The sequence below is a fragment of the Pinus tabuliformis genome, chromosome 9 (assembly GCF_031772625.1).
Source record: "Pinus tabuliformis cultivar Carrire ecotype Pingquan chromosome 9, CPIR1, whole genome shotgun sequence".
Lineage (NCBI taxonomy): Eukaryota > Viridiplantae > Streptophyta > Pinopsida > Pinales > Pinaceae > Pinus > Pinus tabuliformis.
Window position 1 is genome coordinate 443,725,764 of NC_142307.1, and position 9,614 is coordinate 443,735,377.

Here is a 9,614-nt window from a genome sequence, read left to right on the forward strand (position 1 = left end):
GCTCCTCAGATTGAACACCAAAGGACACCTCTCACAAACAGATCACAAATCAATACATTAGTATTCTTGATGTGGTTAAAACCCTCAAAGAGAGAAACAGTTCACGGATTGAGGCAACATGGGCACTTCAGGAAATTTATTAATGTAAAATAAAGAAAATTTACATGAGCTTCTCTCATGAAAGGTCACCTTACAAATGACCCTTAATGCTCTTTAAATAGAGATCATGGGCCAATCGGGTGTTAAGCAACATATCAAGTGTCGGTAATACCGACGAAATAATGAACCGTCGGATCAATTCATGTCTAGAACATATCTTGATCGTCGTATTGTAAGTTACAAAATTACATAGTAAATAAACACACTTTACCTAACTCTACACTAGACCATGTTATACTTAACTATTTCCTATGTGTCGGAATATCCTAACATCCTCCCTTATGAACAAATTGGGATAGGATTGAAGGATGTAAAAATATGACACGATAGCAGAAGGAAGGCTACATTAGAGCCTATCCCCCGTTAGTGATAACTTCCTGAACTACAACCATAAATCGAAGTTCAGTAAACTTCACCTCTATGAGAGCCTTTGTAAAGATGTCCACAACTTGATCATTGGTTGAACAATATTGCACTTCAAGAACATGGTCATGAATGAAATTTAAGATGAAGCGCATGTGTATTTCAATGTGTTTTTGTGTTGATTTTGGACTGGATCTTTCCATAGTTGAGTGGCACTTTGATTATCACACCAAAGTGTAGTTAGATGCTGCTGCTGCAAGCTAATCTTTGACAGGATCTAACAAAGCCACAGGGCTTCCTTACTAGCTTCTACGACACCATGATACTCTTCTTCTGCTAAAGAAAGAGAAATGGCACTTTGTTTCTTACAAGCCCATGTAATAGGTCTAGAACCAAGAGTGAACACACAACCTGCAGTAGACTTCCAATAATCAAGGTCATTAGCCCAATCAAAATTGATGAAACCAACCAATAGAGGAGATGCTTCTACACTGTAATGAATCCCAAACTGAATTGTACCTCGAACTTAATGAATTATTCTTTTAGCTTCTTTCCAATTAATTTCATGTGGATTTTTCATGAACCGAGAAATAAGGCCAACAAAAAAGGAAAGGTCAGTATGGGTATAGGTTGGATACAAAATGTTACCTAGAAGTTGATGGTATAAGGTAACATCAACTTCAGGGGAAGTACAAGTGACTGAAAGTTTGACTCCAGACTGAAAGGGAGAAGGGGGTGGCTTACAGTCTTCCATGTGAAAGTGGCGTAGAAGATCACAGGCATACTTGCAATGGGGAATGGAAATACTTTCCTTGGATTACAAGACTTGAAGACCAAGAAAATAATGCAAATGTCCTAAGTTTGTCATTTCAAACTACTTTTTAAGGCTAGAATTCACATGGTTTATAAGGTTAGGATCACTACCAGTAAGGATAAGATCATAAACATAAAGAACAATAATGATAAGAGACATACCCACTTTCTTGGTGTAGACAGTATTGTCATAATGACACCTAGAAAATCCAGTATCTAAAAGAAAGCTATCTTTTTTGGGATACCAAGCCCAAGGGGCTTGCTTGAGACCATAAAGGGATTTCTTAAGCTAACATGTAAGGCTAGATTCTATTTGTATAAAGCTAGGAGGTTGTTCAATATACAGTTCTTCATGCAAGTCCCCATGAAGGAAGGAATATTTAACATACATCTGATGAACTTCCCATTTGAAAGTGGCAGAAACGGAAAGAACAAGGCGGATAGAGTTCATTTTTGCAACATGGGAGAAGGTTCTAGTATAGTCAATACCTTCAACTTCTCAAAAACCCTTAGCAACACGACGAGCTTTATGTTTATCAACTTTTCCATCTGGTTCAAACTTTGTTCTATAACAAGTTTTCATCCCTTTGGAAGAGGAATAAGATTCCATGTATCATTTTCTAGTAATGAATGATATTATTCATTCATAGCTGCATCTCAATGTGGATGGGTTGAAGCTTCTGGAAATGTGTGAGGATCATAATTCGTTGAAGCTTGAGCCAGTAAAGAAGATGCTCTATCAAACTAAGAATGTCTATGGCGGTGATCTATAAGATCACCTGCAAGAGCATTTGCTACATCCAGAGTAGCACGAAACCATTTTGGAAGCTGAGGAGCTGAAGCAGGATCCTGAGAAGGTGGGGGAAGATTTTCATCCTCACTATCATCATCTGAAGGAGAAATTTTTTTAGAAGTAGAAGGGATAGAGAGAAGTTCCACATCCACTGAACTAGGCTCGTAGGCTGATATATTTTTAGCAAACATTACATCCCTTCTAATGATAGCATTTTTGGACTTAGGCGAAATAAGTCTATATTGTTTGACATCTTCAGAATATCCAACAAAAATACATTTTTCACTCTTACATTATAAAGCTTTATGTTTTTCATTTGGAATATCATCCCATGCTACACTTCCAAAAACATGAAATTGAATTACATCTGGTTTAAGTGAGCTTCATGCTTCTTTTGAAGTGATATTCTATAAAACTTTAGTAGGAGTGCGATTTACTATGTGATTTTCACAGTTAATTGTTTTTGCACAAAAATTAAGACTAAGTCCTTTAGATTGAAGCATACAATTAGCCATTTCCTTTAAGGTGCAATTCTTCCTTTTAGCTTCACCATTTTGTTTTGGAGTATATGGAACAGTTTCTTGCATTTGAATTCCATGCTGAGTAAAAAAGTTGACGAATTTGTTGTTAACATATTCTTCTACATTATCAGTTCTTAGCTTAAGAATTTGATGTCCAATTTTTTTCTCAACGAAGGCCTTAAAGGCCAAGAACATGTTAAATACTTCACTCTTGAGTTTTAAAAAGTATACCAAAGTGTGTCTCGAGAAATCATCAAAGAAAGTTAAGAAATACTTGTAGGCAGAGAATGTAACAATAGGAAGTGGACCACATAAATCACTATGCACAAGTTGTAAAGGGGTTGAGGTGTGCCAAGAGGGACATTTTTCAAAACTATCCCAATGATGTTTTCTGAGTACACATCTAGAACAAACACCACCTTTGCAAGACATCATAGGAAGACCCGTCACCATATTCTATTTACATAGATTTTGAACCGAGCGATATTTTAAGTGACCAAATCGCTCATACCAAAGTTTTCTCACTTCATCATTATGAGAAACAAATACCGAGGGAAGAGTTGATGACCCAATGTTGTTAAACTTATACAACCTTGTAGAATCATCAGTAATGCCAGTAGCTAAAATATGTCTAGGATCCCTTAGGTCCTTAATTACAACATAGTGAGGTGAAAATTCAACGGTTTTACCTTCACTTGAATGAGTTATCTGATATACAGACAGAAGGTTGCAGGATAAGGTTGGAACACATAATACATCGTTAAATTGACCATTTTCTAGATGAAAAGTTCTAGTCCCTACAACATTAATAGATCTATCATCACCAACATATATATTTTTAGTGTTACAATCATTTAAAGAAGAAAACATGGTTTTGATTTTGGTCATGAGATAAGAAGCTCCAAAGCCAATGAGCCACTCATGAGAATGAGAAGAAGACGATACATATAGTGCATAACCAGACTGAGATGCTTGACAACCACATGTAGAAAGTGCTATTCCTGAGGATGAAGTTGAAGTTGAAGACTACTCCAAATAGATGTTATGCTTCCTAAGTGTTGCTTCCAAGGCTTCCATCATCTTAAATCATTTGAATTCTAAGTGGCTATCTCGATTACAAAAGTTCCAATGTCCATCAATCTTCTTCCCTTTGTTTTTATTTGCCTTATCATTTTGTTGAATTGAGTTTTCATTTTGAGACTGAAATTGCTTAGGACCCTTGTTTTGTTTAGGACCATTGTTTTTAGGATACTTCCTCTTAGGATTCATTGAATTTGGTTGTTGTTAGGTGGCTAAGGCTTTCTTAGAAGAGTTTCCAAGATTAATAAGACCAAGATGTAAGAGTTTTTCTTGTTCTCTTATTAAAGAATCACAAAAGACATCAAAAGATGGGGACTTGTAGTCTTTCCCTTGATAAATAAAGGCTTCTCTAGTAGAATGGAAGGTTGAAGGAAAAACAAAGTAAGTTGGTCCCAACTAAGTAAGAATGGAATAGATAAGGCTACCATATTCTTTCTTAACCTTAGCACCTTCCAAGAGAAGTCTAAGGTCTTTGAACTTGGGCAAAAAATCTTCAATGGAAGAAAAATTATTTGGGTCCAACATAAGCAACTCATTTTCGAGTTGATGGGATTTAATTTCAATTTTAATTCCAAGAACTTTATTGAGTTGTTTCACTGCTTCATTACGATTATCAAGTTTTTTGATATGGAATGTAAGGTCTGGAGAAATATACTTCCCTATCAACGCACATGCTTGATCTTGCCTATTTTCCCATTTGACTGCCTTATCTTTATATTTTGGTTTAGTTTATTGGCGTGAGGCTATTCTATAAAGACCTTTACTTCTAGGTAAATCCACAATGTAGGGAAACTGTTGGAAGTAGTTGGTGCTCTCAAGAATAACTTTGTATAGAATTCATATTTTAATAGAAATTGAAGTTGTAGATGCTAAAACTAAGTGTTCGAATGGAAAGATCTCGAAAAATTAGACAAACTAAAGAAAAACATCTCTGAAAACAGCTTCTGGATGAAGAAGTTATGGCTTTTTGAATAAACGTTGTTGAAGATTCCTACGAAGTGTGTGAATGTGCGGAAGTGAATGATAATGTTATATTTAAACCCCCCCCCCCCCCCCCCCCCCCCCCCCCGCCCCCCCGCCCCCTTTCCAAACTTAATCTAATTAGCTCACTTTATAAAAAAAAATATGTGACCCACTTTTATAAATAAGTGAAAGCAATGGTACTTTATGAGCTACCCACTAAATTGTAACTTAAATAAAAGATAAAGAGACTTTAGAATTATAAGGGACTCATCTTTTATAATGGGTGAGAACGATTTTACATAAGGTAACTTTAAAACATATGTTACATGTGCTTTTAGAAAAAGTAACTGAACAAAAAAAATACTTGAACTCAATACCTCTAATCTCACAAAGCAACTTTTTACCAAGTGAGCTAGTTTAAAAGGTTAGTAATGTTTGAAAAAAAGGAAGGTTTTTTTTTTTCTCAGTGAATATTTGGGGTGCGTGCTCACTTGAAAAAGCCCTTTTTTCTACAAAACAAAAAACCACACAACCCAACATGGACATACAAAAAAACCAAACCTTATGGCTTGAATTTAGCTTTCGCGGGAAACTAAATATTTTCTTCAATGTTTCTGATTTTTTGAGATCACACTAATGCGTGAAGAAAAAGAGCACATGCAAGAGAAAAATCTTTCCTTTGTATTCTTGATTTTACCAGATCGTACAGAGTCATGGGGCAAAGAGAATACGCAGAAATGAAAGGTATAGATCTGGTAATAAAAAATAGAGAGATAAATAAATCAAAATAAACAGATAGGTAAATAACTAAAACTACAAATAAAGATTTTATACCTCCGAAACATAAAAATGACGTGAATAGGGCTACTAGAAACCTTTTCACCTGAAACGAAAGGGGTTCCCCTCTTGAACAGATGCTCATAACAGAATAGAGTTGTCCTCTCAGCCCGAAAGCAGTCAGAAACAATAGATCTAGGAAATGGCAGTCGGATGCAATTGTATCGGCTTCAAATTTTGATCACCAATGGATGCAGACCTCAAATATCTCTGATACCATGTACAAATTTATAGGATAAGTTCCTTAAATGGAACACAAAAGGACACTGCCCACAAATAAATCACATATCAATACACCAGTATTCTTGATGTGGTTAAAACCCTCAAAGAGGGAAACAGTCAACGGCCTCAGACAATGCGACCACTTTAGGCAATTTATTAATGTAAAAGAAAGAAAATTTACATAAGCTTCTCTCGTGAATGGTCACCTTACAAATGATCCTCCATGCTCTTTAAATAGAGATCATGGACCAATCAGGTGTTAAGCCATGAATCAAGTGTCGGTAATACCGAGGAGAGAATCAATCACTGAGTCACTTCATGTCTGGAACATATCGTGACCTTTAGATTGTAAAATACAAAATTACAGAGTAAAGAAACACACTTTACCTAACTCTACACTAGACCAAGTTATATTAACTATTTCATATGTGTGGGAAGATCCTAACATGGTTATCATTTTCCATGGCACCCATGTTGATTATGGTTGAGTTTAGTGCTCTTGTTGAATATGGTAGACCTTTTTAACCATAAGAAACCAAAGTTAACCATAGTTGAAATGTTTTAATGTTGACCATGTTAACCATAAGAAACCATAGTTAAACATAGGTGACATGTCTTAATGTATTGATTAATGTATAGTCATATCTCACTCACCAAACTAGAACAATGTTTGTTGTTTTCATGTCACATTGCAACTTCGTTGTTTGTCACATTGCAATGTTGTGTATTATTTGTTACATTGTGATGTTTGTTGTTTGTAACTTTCAAATCAATATTAAAGTTAATGCTGAGGGTGACTATGGTTCGCTATGGCACTGATGTTGGTTATGGTTGACTTTGATGGCCATGTAAACTATGGTTGACCATGTGCACCATAACTAACCATAGTCAACCACAAGCTAATGTCTTAATATGTTATCAACGAATTAATGTATAAATTTATATGATATTCATGTCTTGCAATTGTGTTAATGTGTAGATTAATATCTAGGGCAGTGTATAGATTAATGTTTATTAATATCCATGATTATTAATTTTCAGATTAATATCCTTAATTTCTTTCATGACATTTTGGAAAAATATATTTACAAAATGATTGACAATTTTTGTTCGATACATTGTGACAATGATATTTATTTGTGATATTGGAATGTCAATTTCTGAACATTTTTATGTATGGCCAACACCAGTTGACAATGAGTGAACATTGCTAACCATGGTTGTCAATGCTTATTTATAAATGGATATGGTGGACAATATTAATCATAAATGAACATAGTGACCATGGTTTCCCATCACTTAGTTAGTTTGACCGTGAATAAAATGGTTATACTATTAAAAAACATTATAAAAGTATTATTATTAGTAAACCTTATTAAACTATCTTGTTTAAATATTAGTATTAATATTATTATTATTATTAGCAAATTAATATTTAATTATAATTATTAAAATGTATTAATAAATTTATAATATTGACATTATTAGTAAATTTTATTAAACTCAAATTATCTTATCTTTTTTTTTCCAAAGGAAAAAACGAAACTTTTTATTAAGTTTATAAAAAGTTTACATTGCATATGCTGATGCATCACCTGTCATCCTGCGTGACTATCATGTCTGATTTACAAAATTTGCTGCCTTTTGCCTGTGACTAGTTTCCTTTAATGAGCTAAAACTGTCTCTGATGTGCCCAGGAATGAAATTCCTTTAAGCCATTAAGCTTGAACAAAAAACTATGGACTGTTCAAAAAGATTTACCAGCAGAACCGGGTCTCCTCAACATAGAGGAAAACAACCCGTCACATGTACAGCGAGATTATAGAAAACCGAAATGCTGTAGCTGATAGAGTTTTGTGTTTGTATATGAGAATTTTTTTTTGAAAAAGAGAATGGAGCAAAAAATTTGCCAGAGAATTAGAAAAATTCAAATTATCTTATCTTATTCTTATTATTATTATTATTATTATTAAAAATACATATATTTAGTTATAATCAGTATAATTTATTATTAAATCCTACATTTTATATTAAAATTTATTAATAAATGTTATCAAAATTTTCAATTTCACAACATTACTCTAATATATCCATTACCATTAAAAATTTTATTGTTAAAATTTATTAATAAATGTTATTAAAATTTTCAATTTCACAACATTATTCTAATATATCGATTACCATTTCCCACATAGTTGAAAATGTAATGTGTATTAAATTTTAAATAGATCCATAAAAATAGAGTATAAGGAAACTTCAAAACGTAATGTGTATTATATTTAAAATAAATCCGAAACGATAATATAATGGGTAAATCTAACATCGAGAGTGGACAGTGATTGGAAGGCAACATCTCATGTCCTAGGATGTGGAGGGAAGGTGACATCTCATGGTGTCGTATGCGCAACATTTTTTGGTAGGCTATCTTGCACCTAATAGAAAACTATGACTATGGAGGTGTCCAAGAAGATCTTGGGAGCTTAGATCACGAAAAAAAGAAGTGGTGACAACCCATAGGGTTTGGGAGGTGTATTGGGTCTCGGCACCAACCCTGCTCCTTGTAGACGGGGGCCATGGGACCAAGGAGCCATTCACCATGAAGCTAATAGTGACTTAGGGGAAGAGGTTGAGAAATTAGAGGGACTTTCTCTTGGTCAAGTCTAGATGCATTCTCCCTTTGATACATCACATGAGTTCCTTAAGCCAATTACAATTAGTTTGGATCAACTAGCTCTGAACAAGGACAAGGATAAAAACGAAGCTACAATATTCATGAACGATCTCCAACAAAACCAATGGTGGATTTTGTGTATGATGGCATCCACTGAGAGATAAAAAATGAATCCATAACATATTCATGAACCTTGAAGGTATAATGAGCATAAAAAAGGTCATGTCCATGAGGATTTCCTCTAGTTAATCAGCAGCATGGGCCAATTCCTGCTCTTCATCTTCAAGAATGATGAAAATGGATTATTTTGAGATACTCAAGATTTTTTTATTATATTTGCCTATCATAATATGGCTTGATCTTGTCATTAGCTTGTTTGTAATGTTCTTTTGTTTCCATATTTTTGCCATCAAGTATAATAATAATAAGCCCTTTAGGTTTGTTTTATGGAGCCTATCATGATGTAACGTGAATGTGAATTAATAGAGAATTTTGATTTACAAAAAATAAGGGTTAGGGAAAGTAAGTCCAACATACTTGTCAATGTATTTCATTTGTTCCTAAGAATAATGTTCCCTTCCTATATCAAACATTATACTACTATATTAATCTCCTAGCCACACAAGTTTCATGGAAAACTTCAACAAAGGTGCAGGTGCTTAGGAGCTTGAACAAACCTTAAAGGGTGAGAGCTCTAGGATGACTAGGGTTAATCGTGTTCATGTCCATTGAAATTGCACTCAGCCCTCAATTAAGGGTTAATTGGTGGAACAATGCCTGGAACATGGCCTCTTAAAACACTAGGATCCTAGACATAAAATCTATATTGTTGTTATAGAATGTAAGTCTTCAGTAAAGCACATTTTATATTGAATAATTTTCTTGCTTACGTAATTGTTAGGATTACAAAATGATAGAAGTGATGGTGTTTAAAGAAAGAGTTGTCTAGGATATCAATGGTCACTAAACAAATTTATTTGGAGTTTTTGTCGCAATCATTCATCAACCATCTCATTTTTTCATGAGCTTTGATACCAGTTATTAGGGACCACAAAACATTAAGAGAAGTAGTGGTTTATAAAGACACCCACGATTGGTATCCTAGTGGAGGATAAATTTATTCATAGTTTTTTTGCCTTTAACTAGTGATTTCAACATGAATTCCATGGGAAAATGCTTACATTCTCACAAA